This window comes from Cebus imitator, unplaced genomic scaffold (assembly GCF_001604975.1).
Source record: "Cebus imitator isolate Cc_AM_T3 unplaced genomic scaffold, Cebus_imitator-1.0 Scaffold270, whole genome shotgun sequence".
Classification (NCBI taxonomy): Eukaryota; Metazoa; Chordata; class Mammalia; order Primates; family Cebidae; genus Cebus; species Cebus imitator.
In genome coordinates, this window is record NW_016107585.1 from 355,742 (window position 1) to 381,986 (window position 26,245).

The 26,245-nt window shown below is 38.2% G+C and overlaps 1 protein-coding gene across 2 annotated transcripts in view; it reads right to left on the bottom strand.

Annotated features, from left to right (window-relative positions):
- LOC108284106 (schwannomin-interacting protein 1) overlaps positions 1-26,245 on the bottom strand; it is a 586,546-nt gene that overhangs the window by 182,946 nt on the left and 377,355 nt on the right. The gene's annotated exons all lie outside the window — the stretch shown is intronic.

The window sequence follows — 26,245 nt, forward strand, 5'->3', positions numbered from 1 at the left end:
GTGCCTGACCTTTGTGTTGAACTCTTGTGCTTGCTTCTCTGTGCTTTTCCTTTTCCTCTTTGCCAGAATGGACCCAGCCCTTTTGTGTCTCCTGACTCAGGGGTTTTGGGAAGACTCAGGCCCACTTTGTGTCAGGCTCTGTTCTAGCCTTGGCCATCAAAGACACTGGCTTTGTGTTCTGGAAGACAGGGAGAGACAGAGACATTTTGAAAAGAGGGAAGAAGAGTAGAAAGAGAGAAGGAGGTGGGAGGGAGAGAGATAAGAAGAAAGAGGAAGAGGAGAAGAAAATCAAGAGAGGACAGAGTGCATCAGATGAGAAAAGAGACAGAAACCTTGGCCAGGTGAGTTGCCTGCTGTCAAGGGGTGAAGCTATCTTGGAAAATGAATTTATCAGGCACCACCTTGATGAACTGAAAATTAAGTGGGGGACAAAGGAATCCAATAACACTTCAGATTGCATTCTTCAATGTAGAACAATACTTTTTGATCTACAAAAAAAGTTTCCTGATCTAGGTAAGAGTAATATTTAATTAGGTTCAAAGAAAAATGAAAAATGACGGGACTTTGTTTATAACAGATTTGTGGACTATGGTTCGTACTACTTACTATTAATGGTCTGATGCTCCCAGCCTTAATGCTGAGATTTTTAGGATCCAAGAATGGACTGTTTTGTAGTTTAAAAGGTTCTTTTTCTATTTTCTTTTTTTTTTCTTTTGAGACGAAGTTTTGCTCTTGTTGCCCAGGATGGAGTGCAATGGCATGATCTCGGCTCACTGCAACCTCCGCCTCCCAGGTTCAAGTGATTCTCCTGCCTCAGACTCCCGAGTAGCTAGGATTACAGGCATGCGCCATTACGCCCAGCTACATTTGTATTTTTAGTAGAGATGGGGTTTCTCCATGTTGGTGAGGCCGGTCTTGATCTCCCGACCTCAGGTAATCTGCCCGCCTTGGCCTCCCAAAGTGCTGGTATTACAGGAATGAGCCACCATGTCCGGCCTCTTGTTCTATTTTCAATAAATAACTTGTCATGGTCACTTCATGTCCATTTATGCATTATCACAAAATTTAATAAATGCTACATATTGGCTTGGGCTAATTATTTTGTATTCCTTATTTCATGTATCTGAGTAAGAACCCTGTGAAATATATATTTTCCTAATTTTGCTGATAAGAACCCTTAGGTGCCGAGAGCTTAAATAACTTACCTAAGGACACACAACTCATATGTGGAAGGTATGGCATTCAGTTCTATCTTTTAATGATTATGCCATATTGCCTCTTGATAGGGCATATTTTATTCTTTACCTGGAAATGAGAAGACTGTTCCTTCCAATGATCTTGACTGCTCTTCTCTTTACTCCTGGGTAGCTTCACAGGTGGCATGAGAACACTTATTGATAGAAGGAATAGCAAAATAGCCCCTCCACCCATGCTATTTGTAGTGCTCTTTCAAGCTATGGTTAGTATCTCAGCCACATAGCTCCTTACACATCCTTTGGATCCCTGATCAAGAGACACATCCTTAAGAGAGGCATCATCATATCCATCCTGCTACTGAACGCCAACAGTTATGGGTGGTCTTCTGATATTGACCATCTTCTCCGCCAAACCTCTTCCCTGAGTGACCCCAGGTCAGGTTCTTCTTTCCACCATCCCTGACTCCAAGTGCTGTTCCGTCTCTATATCTGCCAGCTCTCCTTGGGGGGATGCTAAGGTCTTGGCCCTTCATCTAGAAAGCTGACTCTTTCTATTCCTATGTCATGATCTCTGGGCTCCCTCAAGATGTTGCTTTGGTTCTCAAAAGCATGCTTCAGAGTCACAAAGCTAAACATGTGCCATTTATTCTCTTTCATTCTCAATGTAACCATCCTAGTTTCCTTGAGACAAAGTGGTCACATACAAAGAAGATGGAAAAGAAAAACACAAAATTAATTTTTGAAAATGTTGTAATGTTGGTCAGGTGCGTTGACTGACACTTGTAATTCCAGCACTTTGGGAGGCCAAGGTGGGTAGATCGCCTGAGGTCAGGAGTTTGAGACCAGCCTGGCCAACATGGTGAATCCCCGACTCTACTAAAAATACAAAAAATTATCCAGGCATGATGGTGGGCACCTGTAATACCAGCTACTTAGGAGGCTGAGGCAGGAGAGTAGCTTGAACCCGGGAGACAGAGATTGCAGTGAGCTGAGATTGCACCAAAAAAAGAAACTATTGTATTGTTACAATTGTGTTGCTGCTAAGCTTTATCTGTATTTGTGCAATGATTTCTTTTGGCCTCAATTACATGATCTGACCACTTTTGAATGGAGGTTGTTTTGGTGTTGAAGAGATTATTTTGTTTAAAGAAAATTCCCATTTTAATTTTCAATGGAATTGCCTAATTTGAGATATATTCTTTCATTAAAAATGCTCATTTATTTAAGAATGGTTTATTAGGTGATTGCTAGAGCCAGGATGTTTGCTTTTCTACTTTCCTTATTTAAATAGCATGTGCCTGGGAATTATCGGAATCGACATACTCTGATAATGAACAAGATAGTCTGTTCTAATGGGCTAACTTCTAGTGCAATTTTTTTTTTGAGATGGAGTCTTGCCCTGTTGCCCAGGCTGGAGTGCCATGGCATGATCTTGGCTCACTGCAACTTCTGCCTCCCGGGTTCAAGTGATTCTCCAGTCTCAGCCTCCTGTGTAGTTGGGATTACAGGCACACATCACCACACCTAGCTAATTTTTTGTGTTTTAGTAGAGATGGGGGTTTCACCATGTTGCCCAGGCTAGTCACAAACACCTGAGCTCAGGCAATCCACCTGCCTTGGCCTCCCAAAGTGCTAGAATTACGGTGTGAGCCACTGTGCCTAGCCTAGTGCAATTTTAATATGAATATATTCATGTATTCATGTGACATGTTTTCTGAGTCCCAGCTTAACCGCTGGTACTCAACATAGGAAAGATATGGCACCTGTATTCAACCATAGTGGAAAAAATAGACAAATAAGACAATAATTACTTTAAAGAGTCTTTAAGTTTATTTGATGCAGACAAGGAAGGCCTCAAGTCAGGGAGGACTTCTCAGAGGATATGAGCCTTGGGCTTTAATTGTGGGGATGAGAGGGAGTTTACCAAGTGAGGAAATATGAGATAGAGGCTTCAGAACTTACAAAACACAGAGACAAGAGAATGAAGAGTGTGTTTGGAGAATGACAACCTGTAGACCAAGCAGAATGACTTTTGTCCAAATATAGCTCAACATGTAAGAAAGAACTTCAGTTCTCTGAATCCCTGTGTTCCTTCTTTCTTAACGAGAATAAAAACTTAACAGCCTAAGTGGAAGCCATCCACCTGCTTGCTGGTATGAATGAACTGTATCATGCTGAGAGACACTGGTACCTTAGAAATGCTTCGGTGCACTAGAAAGCAGAGAAGTGTCAGGGGTTGGCTCCAGAAGTGAGAATGCTTGGGAATCCTTTTTTTTCTTTTTTTCTAAAATATTATGATATGTCTTGTTGTGGGACCTCTAGTTCAATCCTGCAGCATTTTTGTGACACAATTTACCCATATCTCTATGGTGTATCAGCTACAAATCCTGGGAAAAAATCCATACCAGGCTTTGGTAGATATCACTTACTATCAAGCATGACCTCAACTTTTCCTCTACCCACTGTACTTAGGTTAATAAGAGGAAAATAGTTTTGAAAGGTGATCGTTTATGGAAGACAGTTTGCTAAAACAATTTTGTTCAATGTAAATGGTTAATGGAGTTTTTATTTATTCAATCTGTAAGTGCCCTGGGATGCTCCTTGGTACTGCAGCTGAAGTTCTTGCATCATCTGATTCTTTGTGACTTGACTCTTCTTCCCTGCTTCAGTCCAAACAGAAAAGTAACACATTGAGTTCTAATCACCAAGCTGAATTAAGATCAAAGCTGTAAATTCAGCTCAAGATCCCAAATAACAGCCTCCTCCTTTATACCTCAGCACTCAGAGGATGACAAGTGATAAAGAATAAATGTATATACTATGCCGATTATACTGACAATTGTTTAAGGAAGAATTGCCAATTTTATAAATGGAAATACAAGTAAAAAGAGATCATTGACCTTTTAACTGATAGGTCTATTTGTTTCAAAAGGTCATCACAAAATTTTGCTGTATCTTGGTCTTGAAAATAGCCCTTTCATTGAACTGGAAAAAATATTTTAAAGTTTTAAAATGTACAAAGCTTGTATAATAAAGTTGGTATAGTTGAACCTATGAAAATTAAGTGCAGAAGTACAATTGCACTTTCTGTTTTAAATGCTTCATTCATTTTCTGAAAATTTCGCTGAGAAACTAACATCAAGCTCTAAATTAACTGGCTAGGAAGAATCTGGACAAGTTATTTTCAGAGTGCATTTTTTCTTTCAAGAATTCATCTTAGCTTCTTGCTCTTAGTTGACTTTTCCAAATGTAGAGAGCTCTGTATAACACATTTGAAGTTAGAATATGACTATATGGGCAATTACTTTGCAAATATTTTCTGGTTAGCAGCAATTTTTTTCCCTTTTCATGTCCAACATTTATAGGTTATTTGCCTAAAGAGTCTCAAAAGCATAAACCTGTAAGTTTGCCATTGTAAACAAACATCAATTCAGGAAACACATTTTTAAAAGAGTCAGCTAGTCTCACTCACTCCAGACACTTTCATATGTTTAGCACCTTTTTTTCCTTTAAACTAAAGAAATGTTATGATAAGTCCTTGCTGCCCTAGGATCTCCTGAAGTCTTATTATAAGATGACGCATGGGTTTTTCTATTTATTAAAATAATTTTGTTTAGAATTTTGACTTGAGATGCAAAGAGGGATCAAAACACCTCCTGTAAGTGCTGTGAAGGTGAATGTTGATTCTTTAGGAAGCCACCTTGTTTGTGGCTATTTGGTATCAGATGGAGGTCACAGGTATCTGATGCTCGGAAAGCCAGGCAGATCACCTACACATGTGAGGCAGGCTGGGTGCAGACTATGGACACCTGGGGAGTATGTGTGCCATCTAAGAAGAGCAGAGCTTCTTAATTCTAGTTGACTGTAGCCAGACAGCAATATGGGTCAAAAATTCTGTGGTTTCTGTATTTGTTGGCTCTTCCAAAGAACTTCCAAACTTGTGTTTCTATTTGAAATATCTTGATTAAAAATTAACATGCTATGTGGGGCAGATGTTTTCAGCCTCTGGTGTAAACCTGTATTAATTCATTGCATTAACTATTTATTAAACAGACTAGAATTCTCCTCACCATGGGCCATATCTTACCAACTTTGGTTTCCTTAATTCCCAGAACACTGCCCAGCACATAGTAGAGGCATAGATAATTGTTATTACACTAAACTGAGCTCTGAAATGAGGGCCAGAGAAGAGAAGAAGGTGTTTTGTTTGTTTGTCTTTTTTAGAGCTGGACAAACCTGTGAAATCTTTCCTTTGGAAAGTTAAATATTCACAATTGTTACACACTGTGTCCATTCCAGACAGGGTATTCCTTTTAGCCATCTGCAGACTTTGAAGCTCACTTCTTTAGATGTATTTTGTCAGGAGAAGATTAGGCTTGGCTTTATGAACTGTCATGGAAAAACAGAGATAGCCAGAGGGTCTTAATTTACATAGGAAAGTGAAGGAACGGGCATTGAGTAAAATCCTGTTATTATTTTGACAATTAATAGTTTCTTGGGGTATTAGGAATATTATGAGTGAATTAATAGATTACTTTGTTGGTTTAGTCAAAGTTTACTCACAAAGTGATAACTAAGGAGAGATTTCCTCCTGCCTTTGGAACATGTGATGAAGAGTTTGGGGGATTTCTTCTTTATCTCCATTTCATTTAGTGCCTCTGAAAACTGGGGTGATGAAGCAGTGATTCAGGAACAATGACCAATTACACTATGCCAACTGGAGATTTTATTTTAGCTAGGAAAGTTTTAAAAATAATTCCTTTTTCATTACTACAAGTAAGTAAACTCTCCCAAGCTCATGTATTATTCAACATCAAAATGGATTTATTTCCCAGTTAGGACTTTCAGGAAATTTGTCAGACTTCTGCAATGCCCCAGCCTATACCCTAGGGTACCTCAAAAGTGTAGATTTGGATTGGGGTAGGTACAATGATCATCAACTACATTTTACAGATGAGTAAACTGAGGCCAACCGTTGAAGCCTGGACTTCAGTCTAGATCAGCCTTCATTCAAAGAACATGCTAGTAACCACTATGCTATTCTGACTCTCATATTGCTTGAAGTCTCTTTCCCTCATGCTGCCTTTTTCTCATGCAAACTATTTGCATGAGAAAATAGAATATAAGGCCAAAAAAGATTACTAAGGATTAAAAGGGCTACTACATAGCCTTGAAAATCTAAGAAAACTATAAGACAAATTACAAGAAAAATGGACAAATACGTGATTGTGATCCAAGATTTAAAAGTATATATATAAAACAATAGATCATATAGAAAATATGTAGGACCCGGTATACAGACAATATGCTTTCTTTTCAAATATTTACCATGTATTAGGTTATAAAGGAAAATAAAATTATATAAATATAAGTTCTTAAAGAATCAAAATCACACAAATTATTTTCTTTGATGACTATGCAATTAAATATCAAATTAATATTTAAAAGTACCTATTTCTTTGAACATTTAAAATCACACCTAAAAACTCATGGTTTAAAGAGGATACACTGTTGATGGTAGGGAAGGTTGTGCCTGTAGGGGACCGGCAGTATATAGGAACTCTTCAATTTCTGTTCAGTTTTGCTATGAACAGAAAACTGCTCTAAAAATGAAGTTTATTAACTATAAAAAATAATGCACATATACTCATAATGAAAATGACAAAGCTGTTAAAATTGAATGACAATGAAAGGCTATTTAACGTAGAAAGCATAAAAATGTTCACTATAGTTCCTTCTCTAGATAGAGATAATCATTCTCAAAAGTCTGGTGTATATTTTGGAAGGATATATTGAATGCTTCCTCTAACAGGCCTTATGCCTAATATTATTGTATTTAATCTCATAATATCCCTATCAGACAGGAACTCTAATCATCCTCGTTTTAAAATGAAGAAATTGAGTCTTAGAGAGATGAGTTTGCCCAAGCATGTTAAAATCTAGGTTTTCTGATTACCATGCCATACCACATCACACCATGTCATGCCATGACATACTGTCACTTGCTTCACTTCCGCCTTAATTTATTTTTCTGTCTCTAAACTGCATCTTCTTCTTTCTTTTTCTGAGCCAGAGTCTCGCTCTGTCACCCAGGCTGCAGTGCAGTGGCACGATCTCAGCTCACTGCAACCTCTGCCTCCTGGGTTCAAGCCATTCTCCTGTCTCAGCCTCCTGAGTAGCTGGGACTAAAGGTGCATGCCACCATGCCTGGCTAATTTTCATATTTTTAGGAGAGATGGGGTTTCACCATATTGGTCAGGCTGGTCTCAAATTCCTGACCTTAGATGATCCACCCACCTCAGCCTCCCAAAGTGCCGGGATTATAACTAGGTGTGAGCCACTGAGCCTGGCCCAAACTGCATCTTTTTCTTACCATTACAAACAATAAAGCAATGAACACTCACCTACATACATCTGTACTCTCTTCTCCAGTTGTTTACTTAAGAGAACTTAATATAAGTTGTATTGTTACACAACTACTGGTTTTTACATTAATATCTATTAAGTATATTTTATTCTATAACCTACCTCCCCTAAATTTATGCCATTAATTTTCTGGAAAAAACTGGATAATTTATTTTTGGAGAAACTGCATCACTTGTCCTATAGAATATAGGATTTGCCTGAGTGCTTCATTTTGGTGTCACTTAGCTTGTTTCACTATCCCCTGTGTATATTGTAAACTGATCATTATGTGGAGGTTGGATTAGGTTTAGATTCAATCTTTTAAGCAAGAAGACTTTATAAGAGCCAATTGTGTCTGGTGAAAGCAATTCATGTACTTCTGATGTGGCAGCATCCCATTTTATTAAGGTAGAAAAGTTTCTGTGTTTACCTCTGAGGTCTGCACCCTGTGAAATGAGAAGGGTTGGCATTATAGAACATTAGCACCAATTGCACCCATTGTATCTTCCTAGTTATAATTTTCAGGCACATGAGATCTCTGCCTAGCATACCTTCTCCATCTCTCCTTTCCTTCTTTGCCTAATTTGGAAAGCCTTTCTATTGTGCCTTTCATGAATCACTGGGAGAAGCTCTAGCACAAACTACTCGCCACCTGTTTCTGGGGTCCATTTCCATTGTCTTAAAGATACTCTCACTCTATTTTCTTATGCCATCACTAGGTATTGTTTGAAGGAGAATTTTTAAATAATCCTGCCGTACCTTATCTCAGTGATGAAGACTTGGAGGGAATTCTGCTAAGATCCAATACTAAGAAGCTAAGATTCTCCAGGCTACCAATGTCACTGCTTCTCTTCCTGTGTCCATCCTTGCCTCTCCCTGTGGATGTGATACTTCCCACAGCCTTACAACCACAGTTCGAGCAGCTCTCCAGCATAATCTTGATTCTCCCTTCCTTGTTCACCTCTTAAGTCTGCATTTTGTGGATAAACATCCCTGATGACTTCACTCAACACTCCTTCCTGGGTGTTACTTGCTTCTACTGGGTTCATTCCAACCCTTGGAGAGAGACCCAGCCAGAAATCCAGATATAACATAGTGGTTGAAAGCACTCCAGGCTCTGGAGCTGGCAGATCTAGGGTTGAAATTCACCAATAGCACTTTCTGTCAAATTACCAACATATACAAGTCCCAATTTCACAGTTTTTAAAATGGGGATGTTAAGATTTATTATGTAAGGTTGTCATGAATATTAAATGAGATACAGCAAATGCCTAGGTCAATGACTCATATGTGGTAAATGCCCAAAGAGTAGAAACATTATTATGAGTGTTATCATATTCCCATACTCATGCCGTGTTCCTAGATCTTTAGCTTCCACTGGACACAGAGACATAGTATATAAAATTTTGGTAATTAATAGAGAACATAATGAAGCAAAGTCAAATTTGTTAAAGTCAAATTTAACAAAGTAATAAGATGTTTTTGAGGATAGAATGGTAAGACTATAGAGCTAGAAGTGATCTTAGAAGTAACTAAACCCAGACCAGTGCAGTGGCTCACACCTGTAATCCCAGCACTTTGGGAGGCTGATGCAGGCAGATCACTTGAGGCCAGGAGTTCAAGACCAGCCTGGCCAACATGGAAAATCCCCATCTCTAATAAAAACACAAAAATTAGCCAGCTGGGGCGGTGCACACCTGTAGACTGTAATCCCAGCTACTCAGTAGACCAAGGCGTGAGAATTGCTTGAGGCCAGGAGGCGGATGTTGCTGTAAGCCAAGACTGTGCCACTGCATTCCCGCCTGGGTGACCAAACAAGACTCTGCCTCAAGAAAAAAAAAAAAAACAAAAAAAACAAAAAACGTAAGTAAATCCAATTCCTCATTTTACAGTTGAGACAAATAAGACCTAGAGAGGTTGAGGGATCTTCTGTACCTATCAAGCAAGTGCAGTGCAGTGCAAACTCATGTCTGTCTTTGGCCAGGATGCTTTCTGCCACAATGCTCTAGTAATAATGACTCACTTGCAATCTATCTTTTGGCCTTGTACAAATGATGGATTACATGCCAAAATTCAAAAGAAAAGTTTCTGGGTGTACTTACACTTTCTAGGTATTCTGATTAAATGAAAGAATCAACAAAAATTTATTTGAAAGAGGGAAAAAAAGACATGCTTGAAAAGTACTGGGGAACATATCCTTTCTTTGAAGAGTGACACTGATATTTATTACCATTGCTGGCAGACACTGTTTGGTCTCCGGGAATGTAGTCCCACATTTAAATGTTATTTCCAACAAAAGAACAAAAAGATTCAAAGAGTTTCCTTTGAATATAATTATAAAATTACCATGATAATACACAAGAAGAGTTTTGTTGTATCCCCACATGTAAGTTCTGTGAGGGGAGCTAGTGGAAAATGAAAAGCAAGCCACCATGACGAGCTGTTGCTGAAAGCAGATGTGTGTGGTGCCAAATGTGGGGCTGAAAGGTTGCTCGTTTTGGTTTTTCTTTAACTATCCTTTTAATCTCTTTGTCTCTTGCTAATTGTCATGCATAGACAAATACATATATCAAATTTTAATTGCTCTGTCACACTGTACAAATGATGATAAAATAGCATTTGCAATCTGCTTTGGTAATTTTTGGACTGTAACTATGCTTTAATTTGTACAAGTGAAATGCATTTCCTTTGTCTTCAGAGTAGTTATTATTCTGTCCAACTTTTTTTTTAGATTATCCATTTCAATACCACTTTACTAAAAATTTGATTGATGCATATCAGTACCACCCAATTTTTGTATTTCAATATTTTATATTAAGGAAGATTTTCAAATTAAACATAATTGTATTTCACACTGTTAATTAATTTTCATTAAATTCAGTAAAATTACCAAAGCACCTAATCTGTTCCCAGAAACAGTATCGGACCCTGGAAATGCAGAGGTAGATAATGTATGATCCTTGCCTCACTAGACGTAGTTTAACGGTATTATATCCACCCCCATGGCCTTAATTACAATCTATATGATAATGACTTTCAGGTCAGGTGAGGTGTAATCCCAGCACTTTGGAAGGTTGAGGTGGGCAGATCACTAGGTCAGGAGTTTGAGACCAGCCCGGCCAACATGGTGAAACCCCATCTCTACTAAAAATACAAAAATTAGGTGGGTGTGGTGGCGTGCGCCTGTAGTTCCAGCTAGTCAGGAGGCTGAGGCAGGAGAATCGCTTGAACCCAGGAGGTGGAGGTTGCAGGGAGCCGAGATTGTACCACTGCACTCCAGCTTGGGTGATAGAATGAGACTCCAACTCAAATCATTTAATTAATTAATTAATTAAAAAATAAATTTAAAAAGATAATGACTTTCAAATTTCCAGACCTGCCTCTGTCGTGTCCTTTGACCCTAGATTCATGCATATTCAGATACTTACTGGACAACTAACTCTACTTGCTTGTTTTAAAGGGCACTTCAGAATCAACATGTCCTAAACTGAGCTCATTATCCTTCTCTCAAAACTGCCTCTCTCTCCATCCCAAAATTCCCAGTTACAGGAATGGCACCTGTAACTACCTAAATCTAAATATTTGGGAGTATCCTTTACTCTTTCTTCTCCGTCATGTCTTTTTTTCCTAATAAGTCAATAAATCCTGTTAATTCTACTTCGTAGGCAGCTCTAAAGTTTGTCTACCTTTCTTCTTTCCTACTAGTACTCTCTAGACCAGCCACTAGCATCTCTCACTTGGATTAGTAACAGTATCCCAATTACCCTCCCTGCGTCTCTAATGGGCAGCCAGAGGGACCACTCCAAAAGGCAAGTCTCACCATATCACCATCCTTCTTAAAATCGCTCAATGACCTTTCCATTGTTTCAGGGATAAACAAATCTGACTTCCTTATACAAGACTTTTACAACTTTCCACTGGCCAGCACTGCTGTGACCCCTCCATCTTGCTGTCTTGCCTGTGCCCTGCCTTTTTCCATTCATAATTAACTTATTTCAGTTACCTGAAGAGAGGCCCCATGCTCTGTCATCTTTAGGCCTTGAATGGGCTGCTCTCTTTTCCTGGTACATACCTCAGGCTCAACCAAAGGATGGCTCCCTTAGGAAGCCTTTCCCGACCTCCTGGATTGTGTTAAGAATCCCAACACCCACAGAGTCTTCTACTTCACCACCTATGATCCATTATTGTTACTTATTAATTGTCTTTCTCCTGCTAGCCTATAAGAACCAAAGGGTAGGGAGCTTGTCTAAGTTCTCCACTATTGTAGGACACATAGTAATAAATATTTGTTGAATGAATAAATGAAACTGACAAAATAAATATGTTATGTATGGTAAATGCTCTAGTAGAGGTATTTAGAGTGCTGTGGAATGCAAATGAAGGGCACCTAATTTGGAGTTGGGATTTGAGGAATACATGTGCTGCTCTCAGCATAGTGCGTGACACATGGAAAACTCAGTTTGAGGGGCTAATAAGAGCAGTAAGAATTAACTTCACTATTCATGGAAAGAAGGGCATTCTAAGTAGAGAAAACAGTCAGTGCATGTGAAATAATGGAGGTGTGACTCAGCCAGTAGGGGCTGCAAGAGCAACATACTGTTCTTTATGGGTGACATAGACAATGCATGGATGGATGGTAGGGTGGTGGAAAAGAAGCCACAAATGTAGGTAGGACCTTATCATAAACCATTTGTTGTAAACCATTTGTTATATACTAAGGAGTCTGAACATTATTCTGAAAGCCAAGGGGATTCAGAACATGAAGTGACATATGTTTTGGAAAAAAATGTGATAAGTTGCATAGAGATGAATTTGTTGGGTAGCAATGGCGGCAGCAATGTGTTGTTTGGTGATGGGTGTTGGTAGATTTGACTATCAATGAGGTGGCGGGGTTTCAGTAGGGCAGTAAGTCAGGCCAGAGTGATAAGAACCTACGTAAGGCAGTGACAGTGAAGATGAACCCATAAGGCTTGGTGAACGAGTGGATGAGGAAGGTTAGTGAGCAGGAAGGGCCTTGGATCAACTCTAGGTTTCTGGTTCAGATGATTATATGGATAGTGGTCTCTTCACTGAGAATTCAGGCTGGCTTAGTCGGAAAATGAAGAAGATAAATGGGCTGTGTGGAGCATGGAAACATTTACCAGTAGAAGCAATGGGACAAATAGTGACTAGATCCTCACAGTAGTACTACAAAGCTTTTTTAACCAGTATGTAGCCAAGGTGCAAATCCAAGTCCCATACTCATTTATTGTACCCCATTAAGCCCTGAACTGTTCAAAGACAAAAGCCACATGGTGCCTTGATTCTCCCTGAGTCTTGACCACTTCAAAATCCTCAGTGAGAAGAGAGATGAAGGTGGAGATCAAAGAAACTAGGTATGAGATGGAGCAGCTAAGTGGTTCTAGGAGTAAGAAGGTGGAACACAGGATTGGAGTGAGAGTGGGGATCAAGTGGAAATTTATATGCCACCAGCAATGTAAGAGGAGAGTAGTGAAGACTTAGGAGGAAGGGCCAGTAGTAGGGCAGGACCTTGGAATATAAGATGAAAGCCTGTAATGGAAGAGGAAAATCTGGCAGTGGCCATTTCGTAGCCATTTTAAGGGTTTGGTCACTGCGAATGGCCTGAGTGAAAACCTTCTCTAACACAGTTCACTGTGCTATGGATCCTTATTAGAAGCCATTCAAGGTGTTTAGTTACAGGGTCAGCATAGGACCTCCAGTGACAGCACAACTCCCTGCACATGGTAAGGCATTCTATAAATATTTGTTGGATCTGTTAATAAATGAACACCAAACATGCAGCCAATGATTTCATTTAGAAGACAATCTTGCCATAGAGAACAGTAGAACAAGAAGCTCTAGAGTAGTTGGGGTGGAGCTTGTCTTCCATGGTAGGGACAAGTCTTCTAAATAACTCAGCCTGCTAATTGCACTACTCTGCAGTTAGTTAAGCATTGGGACCTAGTATGATAGATACATTGAGCCCAATCAACCAATTTATTGAGAATCATAAGGTAATTGAGACGACCAGTTAGAAGGGACTGAAGTGCTGTTTCACGAACCCCAGATACATAGTTTTAAGGCAAATTGAGCTGAAATATGTCCTTATTCTATTGGCCCAGTTTCTGGAATTAATGAGCCCAAGAGAAGATATTTTTTGACTCTGTGACAGAGTTGTTACTCACTTGTAAACTTAGGGGATTTGGATTATTTCATATGCAACCCTTTAATTTTTAAAACTATGCTGTTGGTCATAATTTCTTTTTTTCTTTTGGAGATGGAGATTTTCTCTTGTCGCCCAGGCTGGAGTGCAGTGGTATGATCTCAGCTCACTGCAACCTCGGCCTCCCAGGCTCAAGTGATTCTCTTGCCTCAGCCTCCTGAGTAGCTGGGATTATAGGCACACACCACAATGCCCAGCTAATTTTTGTATTTTTGGTAGAGACAGGGTTTCACCATGTTGGCCAGGCTGGCACAAACTGCTGACCTCAAGTGATCTGCCTGCCTTGGCCTCCCAAAGTGCTGGGATTACAGGCGTGAGCTGCCATGCTTGGCCCATAATTTCTATTACAAAATATTTTAGTATACTTCATGGGATTTGAAAGCCCTGATAAGGCTTTGTTTATTCCAGGCTTAAATGTTAAGTAGATCATGACATGATAAGAAGGAAACCTTAGTCTTATGAGAAATACCCTATCACAGATAGCTATGTGCACACCTATATTCACCTACAGGTGCTTGCCTCAGGCCTAAATTTATAAGCACAGGCTGAATAAAGTACAAAGTGAGGATTCAAGCAGACAGAACTGTAGTTGCTGTGGAAACCATAGCACTGATCTTCATGACACACATACACTCAGCTCTGCCATTGTACAAATGACTTAATAAGGGATATTTACTTTTTGAAACAATTTGAAAACTTATTAAATGGAAATCTTAAAAAATAAGAAGGTTCTATAGTTTGGTTTTGTAAATTTCAGCTCTAGGTGAATTTTTCTACATACTTAAGTCCTGGAAATTGGAGGATTTTCATTGTTGTTGTTTGCTTCCCAGGAAGATGTACAAAATAAATGTTGATTTCATAGGACTGATGTGAACCCTACCTATAATCACAATCAGGAATATGCAAATAAAATCATGGGTATCTTGGTGTTTTCTTAATGCTTTCTCCAGTTTGTCTTATAGACGCTTCAATTCTAGCTGAAAGAGTCACTATACTCTCCCATCTAAAACATTAATAGCCAGTGTACCAAAAGTGGCAGCTCAATTACATATGGACCAGGATCCAATTAATCCTTTCTGATAACTTTATCTACTTGGTCTACACCCAATACTTCTGGCAGGAAAATTGTCTCTGAATTTCCTTCCAAATATAAAGTTGGCAGATTTCATTTACTCTCTTTACATATATATATATATATATATATATATATATATATATATATATATATATATATATATATATTCCTTGAAAGAAAGAGAGATCTTAGAATGTACATTCTTTTGTGTGAAAACAGTTTCTGCTTCAATGAAACTAAAGGTATTTTTAATAATATTAGATATTGTACTATTTTTAGATGCTGAGTCATTTTTGAATTGTCAATTTATAGCATCAATTCTCGTTAAAAACAACCCATCCCTACTGATATTCAGGGGTGATATAATCACCCTTGCTGGTGTCAGCAGAGCACTGTTAATTTTGAGATTGAAAAAAGTTTCATTCTATCATCATAGCTAATAGTCAAGGTAAATATGTCTTTATTCAAAATCTTCATTTATTGCAATAACACTGTTTCTGACCTGTGAGAAGTGTATGGTAAATTAATTCAGTTTGCCAGTGGCCTGCTCTTGAAAAGTGTGAACTGTTGAAATCCTTATATAACAAAACTCTGTGGGTCCCACATTTTTTTTTCACAGGATGATTTTGTTACAACAGTTTTTTTTTTTGTTAAATATGTTTACTTTTTGTAAGCCAGAAGAGAGTGGAGGCCAATATTCAACATTCTTAAAGAAAAGAATTTTCAACCTAGAATTTCATATCCAGCCAAACTAAGCTTCATAAGTGAAGGATAAATACAATCCTTTAAAGACAAGCAAATGCTGACGTATTTTGTCACCACCAGGCCTACCTTATTAGAGCTCCCGAAGGAAGCACTAAATGTGGAAAGGAAAAACCAGTACCAGCCACTGCAAAAATGAACCAAAATGTAAAGACCATTGACACTATGAAGAAACTGCATCAACTAATGGACAAAATAGCCAGCTAGCATCATAATGACAGGATCAAATTCACACATAACAATATTAACCTTAAATGTAAATGGGTAAATGCCACAATTAAAAGACACAGACTGGCAAATTGAATAGAGTCCAGACTGATCAGTGTGCTGTATTCAGGAGACCCATCTCACATGCAAAGATACACATAGGCTCAAAATAAAGGCATGGTGGAAGATTTGCCAAGCAAATGGAAAGAAAGAAAAAAAAAAGCAGAGGTTACAATCCTAGTCTCTGATAAAACAGACTTTAAATCAACAAAGATTAAAAAAAGACAAAGAAAAGCATTACCTAATAGTAAGGGAGCAATGCAACAAGAAGAGCTAACTATTCTAAATATGTATGCATCCAACACAGGACCACCAAGGTTTATAAAGCAAGTTTTTAGAGACCCACAAAGAGATTTAGACTGCCACACAACAACAGTGGGAGACTTTAACACCCCACTGTCAGTATTAGACAGATCAATGAGACAGAAAATTAACAAACATATCCAGGACTTGAACTCAGCTCTGGACCAAGCAGACCTAATAGATATCTACAGAACCCTCTACCCCAAATCAACAGAATATATATTCTTCTCAGCACCACATAGCATTTATTCTAAAATTGACCACATAACTGGAAGTAAAATGCTACTTAGCAAATGAAAAGGAACAGAAATCATAACAGTTTTCAAACCACAGTACCATCAAATTAGAACTCAGGATTAGGAAACTCACTCAAAACCACACAACTACTTGGAAACTGGACAACCACTCCTGAATGACTACTAGGTAAATAATGAAATTAAGACAGAAATAAATAAGTTCTTTGAAACCAATGACAACAAAGACACAACGTACCATAATCTCTGGGACACAGCTAAAGCAGTGTGTAGAAGGAAATTTATAGCACTAAATGCCCACAGGAAAAAGCAGGAAAGATCTAAAATTGACACCCTAACATCACAATTAAAAGAACTAGAGAAGAAAGAGCAAACAAATTCAAAAGCTAGCAGAAGACAACTAAGATCGCAGCAGAACTGAAGGAAAGACACAAAAAACCCTTCAAAAAACCAATGAATCCAGGAGCTGTTTTTTTGAAAGGATCAACAAAATAGACTGCTAGCTAAACTATTAAAGAAGAAAAGAGAGAAGAATCAAACAGATACAATAAAAAATGATAAATGGAAGATCACCACTGAGCCCACAGAAATACAAACTACCATCAGAGAATACTATAAACACCTCTACACAAATAAACTAGAAAACCTAGAGGGAATGGATAAATTCCTGGACACATACACCCTCTCAAGACTAAACCAGGAAGAAGTTGAATCCCTGAATAGAGCAATAACAAATTCTGAAATTGAGGCAATAATTAATAGCCTACCAATCAAAAAAAGCCCAGGACTAGACAAATTCACAGCCAAATTCTACCAGAGGTATGAAGAGGAACTGGTGCCATTCCTTCTGAAACTATTCCAAACAATAGAAAAAGAGGGTCTCTTCCTTAACTCATTTTATGAGGCCAGCATCATCCTAATACCAAAACCTGGCAGAGATACAACAAAAAAAGAAAATTTCAGACGAATATTTCTGATGAACATTGATGCAAAAATCCTCAATAAAATACTGGCAAACAGAATCCAGCAGCACATTAAAAAGCTTATCCACCTCAAAAAAAAAAAAAGCTTCTCCACCATGATCAAGTTGCCTTCATCCCTGGGATGCAAAGCTGGTTCAACATAGGCAAATCAATAAATGCAATCCATTACATAAACAGAACCAATGATAGAAACCACATGATTGACTCAATAGATGCAGAAAAGGCCTTTGATAAAATTCAACACCCTTTCATGCTAAAAACACTCAATAAACTAGTATTGGTGGAACTTATCTCAAAATAGTAAGAGCTGTTTATGACAAACCCACAGCCAACGTCATACTGAATGGGCAAAAACTGGAAGTGTTCCATTTGAAAAAAACCACAAAATAAGGATGCCCTCTCTCACCACTCCTATTCAACATAGTGTTGGAAGTTCTGGCCAGGGCAATCAGGCAAGAGGAAGAAATAGAGGATATTCAAATATAAAGAGAGGAAGTCAAATTATCCCTGTTTGCAGATGACATTATTGTATATTTAGAAGACCCCATTGTCTCAGCCCAAAATCTCCTTAAGCTGATAAGCAACTTCAGTAAAGCCTCAGGATACAAAATCAATGTGCAAAAATTGCAAGCATTCCTATACACCAGTAATAGACAAACAGCCAAATCATGAGTGAACTCCCATTTATAATTGCTACAAAGAGAATAAAATATCTAGGAATACAACTTACAAGGTATGTGAAGGGCCTCTTCAAGGAGAACTATAAACTACTGCTCAAGGAAATCAGAGAGGATGCAAACCAATGGAAAAACATTCCATACTCATGGATAGGAAGAATCAATGTCATGAAAATGGCCATACTGCCCAAAGTAATTTATAGATTCAATGCTTTTCCCAGAAACATATCATTGACTTTCTTCATAGAATTAGAAAAAACTACTTTAAATTTCATATGGAACCAAAGAAGAGCCTGCATAGCCAAGACAATCCTAAGCAAAAAGAATAAAGCCAGAGGCATCACACTACTTGACTTTAAACTATACTACAAGGCTACAGTAACCAAAACAGTATGGTACTGGTACTAGAACAGATTTATGGATCAATGGAACAGAATAGAGGCCTCAGAAATAACACCACATATATACAACCATCTGATCTTTGACAGACCTGACAAATACAAGCAATGGGGGAAGGATTCCCTATTTAAAACATGTTGTTGGGAAAACCAACTAGCTGTATGCAGAAAATGGAAACTTGACCCCTTCCTTAAACCTTATACAAAAATTAACTCAAGATGGATTGAAGATTTAAACATAAGACTTAAAACCAGAAAAACCCTAGAAGAAAACCTACCATTCAGGACATAGGCAAGGACAAAGACTTCATGACTAAAACACCAAAAGCAATTACAACAAAAGCCAAAATTGACGCATGGGATCTAATTAAACTAAAGAGCTTCCGCACAGCAAAAGAAACTATCATCAGCATGAACAGGCAACCTACAGAACAAGAGAACATTTTTTCAATCTATCCATCTGATAAAGGGCTAATATCCAGAATCTATAAGGAACTTAAACAAATTTACAAGAAAAAAACAACACCATCAAAAAGTGGGTGAAGGATATGAACAGACACTTCTCAAAAGAAGACATTTATGCGGCCAACAAACATATGAAAAAATGCTCATTATCACTGGTCACTAAAGAAATGCAAATGAAAACGACAATGAGATACCATCTCATGCCAGTTAGAATGGTGATCATTAAAAAGGAAACAACAGATGCTGGAGAGGATGTGGAGAAATAGGAACACTTTTACACTATTTTTGGGAGTTTAAGTTAGTTCAACCATTGTGGAAGACAGTGTGGTGATTCCTCAAGGATCTAGAACCAGAAATATCATGTGACCCAGCAATTCCATTACTGGGTATATACACAAAGGATTATAAATCATTCTATTATAAAGGTACATGCACACGTATGTTTACTGTAGCACTATTCACACTAGCAAAGACTTGGAACCAATGCAAATGCTCATGAATAGACTGGATAAAGAAAATGTGGCACATATACACCATAAAATACTATCCAGCCATAAAAAAGGATGAGTGTTCATGTCCTTCGGAGGGACATGGATGAAGCTGGAAACCATCATTCTCAGCAAACTAACACAGGAACAGAAAACCAAACACCTCATGTTCTCACTCATAAGTGGGAGTTGAACAATGAGAACATATGGACACAGGAAGGGGAACATCACATACTGGGGCCTGTCAGGGGTGAGAGGCAAGGGTAGGGATAGCATTAGGAGAAATACCTAATGTAGATGATGGCTTGATGGGTGCAGCAAACCACCATGGCACATGTAGATCTATGTAACAAACCTGCACGTTCTGCACATGTATCCCAGAACTTAAAGAATAATAATAAAATAAAAAAAGGCAAAAAAGAAAAGAGGTTTTCAAAGTGAGATCTTTCAACTGTGAGAGCAAGGTTCTGAATAAGAGAATTTTTTTTTTTTTTTGAAGAGGAGGTTATTATTTGTTTGTTTTTTGGTTCCAAAATCTTGAATATCAAAACAAAGCCTGGAGGTTTCAGAGCATAGAGTTTATTCAATAAACACAAAACAGAAAGAATTCTTCAATAAACAGAATGTTTTCTTGCCATTCAGAGAAGGGACAGAATCATTTCTGAGATGGGTAAGAAGGTTGACAGAGGGGGAGAGGAGAAAAAAAAGAGCTCATTTTTTCCTATTTTGTTTGAGTCTGGCTGGGGAAAGGATTGGGATTGTGACAGAAAAAACACACAGTTAAGTTTGTGGATCTGATTGTAAAGGGGATTTTTCGCCTACTTTCTGTCTGAGAAAATACAGCTTCCTAGATGGGACTTCATGACCTGAGGCAGTCCATGGAGATTTTGAGTCTCCAGAGGGTAGCCCAGCAGGTGAAAATTTTGCATGTTTTCTAGAAGTACAGGCGAGGACTAGATGCAAATCAGAGGACCTAAAGCAGACTCATAGTTGAGACTGACAGGCGTTATCAAGAGAGTGTGAGCACTTCTGTAGTGGGTGCAGTGAGGAAAGAGGTCCAATAAATGCCTAAGAATGAAAGAAAGCAGGGTTAGTGCAGAGCAGAGGACAGAGACCTCACAGACCAAACTGCCCTCCAAGGATGTGCCAGACCCTGGAACTTAGATTGGTTCTAGTTACCAACTACTAAGTTATCATTTACCCAAAAGAGATAGAGTTTAATCTGGAGGTGACTGAGTTACCTTTAATCATGAATAAATTTGTAATTTCCACAATCAGCAGAGATAAGGACTGAGGAGCTAAGTTAAATTATAGAAAAAATTTTTTCATATGGATTATTATATTTTTAATTTCTAGGGCTATTTACCTCTTTTTAAGAATGACTTTGACAATTTTTGTAGATTCTTGTGCCTTTCTGTATCTTCAAGCTTTAAAAATTCCTTTCAGTATAATAAACATTTTTCTTTAATAATCCTTTGTGGTAATTCCAATATCTTATGTCTGCAAATGTCTGATTCTGCTGTCTGCTGGTACTTGCTCATGGTGCCTTCTTTGTGTGCTTGGCTACCTTTGATTCTGTGTTACTCACAGCACTTGAAAACTGTTTCTGAGGATTCTCAAAGACCTACTAATAGGAAGATACATTCCTCTGTAAAGGTCTGTATTTTCTTCTTTTAGAGAATTAGGTATAATATCAGTCTGGTGCTACTCTAAACTAGACTTTTGGCAGTAGTACAAAGTTGGGGCTGCACATCAGGGCTTCAAATATTCCTCTGGTTACAGCCTCTTATGGCTGGATTTCCTTTTTCTTTTCCTTCTGCTCTGCTTTGTGCTGAGCTAAAGCAACTCTTTCTGTAGTTGTCTGAGCATGAAGGGAGGGAATGGCCTTACCTCTGGTATGGCCTTTTGTGTTCCAGTCTAATATGGGGTTGTCCTGTTATATTCTCCACTTTTGGTGGGCCTTGGGATATGATTTTCATCTGCCTCACCCCAGGAATTCATTGTAGCCATAGCTCGGTTTCACAGTCCAAATAGGCAAATGCCCTTGGAACAAAAACAGCTTCCAGTGGTTGGCCTACTTTTCCATGCTCTCATTTATTCTTGGTTTTGGCCTGATAGTGCCTTACTTATGTTTTGGCGTATTGATGTTTTAAGTAAAGATTAAAACATATTTTATTCAGTATTTTTAGTAATTTTCCAAGAAAAGTGGAAAAAAAGTGGTCTGAATAAGTTAGCCCATCATTGCTGGACATCAGAACTCATATCTGAGTTATATGTGGGTAAAATTCATGTTCAGTACATTGACAGCGAGGCAAGAAAAAGAAAGTGTTTTGATCTCAAGAAGAGGAAGAGGGGAACTGATAGAGTAACATGTTCCCCTTTTAAAACTCTTTGTGCTTTTTGCAAGTAAAATGAATTGTTGGGTAAATTTGAGAATTTAGACAAGCTCTTCTTATAAAGGTAGTAGAGATATTTAAGAAGAAAGTAGGAGAAAAAATTAATTATATCATTTTTATTATAGAATTAAAGAGTTGCAAATAATTGTTGTTTATTTTTTTCTCTCTAAATTTTGGGTCTTTGATTCTCAATAGAATCAGAGATATGGGCAGGAAGCAGTTATAGAAAGTGTTGTTCATAATTATTTTTTACATAGCCAGAAAATAAAAACTTTTTACTCTGAGTTTTGACAGTAAGGCATGAAATGGCTTTGTCATTAATTTTATATTATGTTTTCTGTAATGAATGCAATTAATTACTATGTCCTATGGGAAAATGCAAAACAAGTAGGAGAACAACCTACTATTGTGGAACTTACAATCTCTTTGAGAAAGTCATGCACACGAAGATATAAGTTCCTTGAGTGACAGGGGTTTTGTCTATGTTGTTCAAGACTATGTTTCTGGGACCAAATGCAGGTTCTGGTACATTGTGGTGGGTCAATAAATATTTGTTGAATAAATAAATAAATAAATGAGACAAGTATAATTTAAGAATCTAGGGCTGCACTTGCAGTGAGGTCACCTGAGCTCTGGATGTTAAAGGCAATCTGGAGGATGGCAGGTTAAGCAGGATCCAGCTGCATCTTGAAGTTTTTGAAGTTTGATTGGCAGTTATGGATTGTTGACAAGGAAGCCTTAAATGTGAGACAGGATGTTTTTACATCTACCTGAGATGTAATTTATAGAGGTATGACTGACTGCAACATGGAAAGGCTAATGCCATTGAAAGAAAAAAGTATTACTCACATTTCCCAATGGAAGGAGGCATACACCTACACCTGGCCACAGTCAGAAAACACCAGTGTTGTCAGGAGACAGCAAGGAGTAAGGAGAGAGCCTAAGCCAGAGCCCTTATTAGGGTTTTCGAGGGAAAGGCAAGGCAGGGCAGAGTGAGCAGAAGGCAGGGTGGGGCGAACAGTTTAGGACTGGCTAGTTTGAATAGCATCAGTGGTTTCTGGGATATAGGGGTCGTCTCTAGTTGGCTATCTGGCTACTGGGATACTTTAGAGCAAGAGAAATATTGGCTCAACGAGTGAGAGTTAGATTAAGAGGTGTAGGTTTGTAGACTGATTGGTTGGTTTATATATAAAAGGTGTGCTCAAAACCCAGCAGAGCCCTTTGTTATCTCTAAGGGCTTCCTAGCCCTGGGAGAGGCTGTCTCTCCCTGGCCAGCAAGATTTTTAAGAGGCCAAAACATCTTTAAGATACGGAAAATTAAAACCATGATTAATACAGAGGGAGAGAAGTTTTACACAAAGGAAAGAAGTCTTTGCAGACAGGAAAGGGGCGTAGTAAATTTAATCTAGGACGGTGCTTTTTAGAAGATTGTTCTGTACACCTGAATCTTATCTTCAAATAAATTTTATGTGAAAGCACAAGTGGAGCTCTGGTTGGAATGAAAATAGAGGGTTCTAAAAACTCCATCCCTCACCCTGTCTCTCACAATGGTGGCCCTGACGGTCCTCTGTGGAAACTCCAAAGCTCTGCTGAGCACACTTTGAGGGCATCTTATGTTAGCCCAAGTGGACAACTGAGCAATAGATGAATTGGAAACAGGGCTAGTGACATAGAGTGATGGCATTGGAAAGAGAAAGGGAAGGCCTTTCACCATCAAGGGATAGGTCTAAACAGAATGAGGTGATTGAAAGGAGACATGCCAAGTTCTCGTTGAAGGAATGGCACAAAAAATCTAGAACCTGAGAAAGAATATATACAAAAGAAAAACACAATGGAGCAAGAACACTAGCTAAGGATCTGAACCTTAGTGTTCATGTGAAAAATCTAGATAGCACACGTAAAATGCAGTTTCCTGGGCCAGGTGCAGTGGCCTGTAATTCCAGCACTTTAGGAGGCCAAGGTGGGCAAATCACTTGAGGACAGGAATTCGAGACCACCCTGGCCAACATGGTGAAACCCTATCTCTACTAAACAACACAAAAAATTAGCTGGGCCTGGTGATGCACGCCTGTAATCCCAGCTACTCAGGGGCGCCAAGGCAGGAGGATTGCTTGAACCTGGGAGGTGGAGGTTGCAGTGAAGCGAGATCCCACCACTGCACTCCAGCCTGGGCAACAGAGCAAGACTCCATCTTAAAACTAAAATAGAATAAAAGGCAGATTCCTAAATCATGCTCTCAGAAATTCTGAGTGAATAGGTTTGAGATGGGGCTTAGGAATCGGAATTTTTAACACCATCCCTAATAATTCTGATGTAAGTGGTCTGAAGATCAAACTTAGAGAAATACTCTTATAGCTAAATATTTCTCACTTTCACCCTGCTCATCATCTTCACAGTTAAAAGTTTATCAGGAATAAGGAAAAACTACTTAATTCAACACTACATTACATTGAAGGCATCAGTGGAATATGTAAATGAAACAATGGTTTGAATGTCAGTTGTGAAATTTGAGCCCAAATAAAATTTTGTTATTTCTATATGTTGGTAGAAATAACCCCAGCTGCCAAGGGACCTAGATCAAGTAGAATCAAGCTCAGGTTCCACACTTCATCTTGTGTGCTCAGGTCACCAGATGGTCTGTCAATTCCAGTAATATTTCTATAATGTCCTCAGGAGACTTCTTGGAGAATCTCTCTAGATTTAGAATTGTCAAAGATTTAGCAGGTACCTCAATCATTTTCCATTTTGTACTTATCATCTATTCATTTAAGCTCTTTTTAAAATTTATAGGTCACTGATATCACTGTACCCAGTATGTAAACAGTCATGATATAATTAAGCAGCCAAACTTTGAGTGGGTGTACCAGCTACCTTCCCATGCTACTTGGTTGGAGCGGAGTCCTTTTCTCAAGAGTCATTTTATGGTCAATTGGCTTTTCTGGCAGCAATTATTGAACTTTAACAGTTGTCTTCTTTAGACATTGATATTTACTTAACATAGGAAAGGAAAACGGAAGGGGGAAAAAACTAGTATTTATTGAGTGCTTACTATGTGTTAGACCTTCTAAATCTGTTATCTCATTTGGGGGAAAGATGAGGATACTAAAGCTCAGAAAAGATAAGCAATAAAGGATAAGTAAGTTGTCTGCATTAAATGCCCCCCCAATACATTTGAGGACAGGATTTCTCCCTTATCATCCCTCCTGCACATAGCACATAGCACCTGTTAGTATCTCATGGGAAGGTCTGTGGAATGTGGTTTGAGTAACACTGAGTTAACCCAAGTTGACCTAAGTTAACATTGAGTTAACCCAAGTTAATCTATATTGGAAGATTTTGGTCAAAGTACAATTGATAAGAGATCCAATGAAAAGAAAAGATGAGAGAAATAGCCTGGGAAAAAGGGCAACTTCTCCTGAACAAGTAAACTCTGTGGTACATCAGTGACTCCATAGAATATTATTCAGGCACAAAGATGTAATTTTGAAAATGCTAGGGTAATGTTTATAGAATATAATTATGCAGGGAAAAAAACCCTAATACAAAACCTTTATCCATGCTATGGATACAAAACTTTTATCCATGCTATGATTGCAACGATATGAAAAATTACAAGTGCATGTGAGCAGGAACTAGAGGGAAATATGTAATAATGAAAACAAATCTTTATTAGGGTCATAGTCTCAGCAAAGACTTTAAAGAATTTTGTGATGATGTTAGTTTTACAATAAAAGGTAAAAATAAAAAAATTGCTTGAGAATTTAATTCCCCCTTCTTTATTTTTTAAAATTTATTTTATTTATTTATTTTTTTCCATTTCTCCTCTTCTGGAAATCCAAACATTCAGCAGGATAATAAAAGTTCTGAAAACTATTGGTGTGCTCACTCACTCCCACCTCTTATCCCTTCCCACCAAAGAAGAACTCTCTGAATACATTGTGTATCTCTCACTTGCCATAGAGAGATTAAGAGCCACACACTAAGACCATGTGTGGCATATGATTAAAACATGGCACCCACAGGTCACAGAGGAGCCAGTCAGTAGTCAATTCTTGATATGCACCATATTTTTCTGCCTTCTTTCAGATAAAGATAAGTAAATTACAAAGCCAAGCTTCCAGAAGTTGATATTCGGAACATGTAGCAATATACTGGCTTTAGGATTTTCAGTCATATTGATACAAAATAAAAGTTTTAAAATTTATATTTTTAGACTAAACATTCAAAAAATAACCAGGAATACTATTCCTCATAGATCATGCTATTGATGCTATTTTGTGTAAAACTCCAAAGAATATTAACCACTGGGTAATAAATTACTTTACCTGTAGGTGGGGAGGCAAAGTATATACT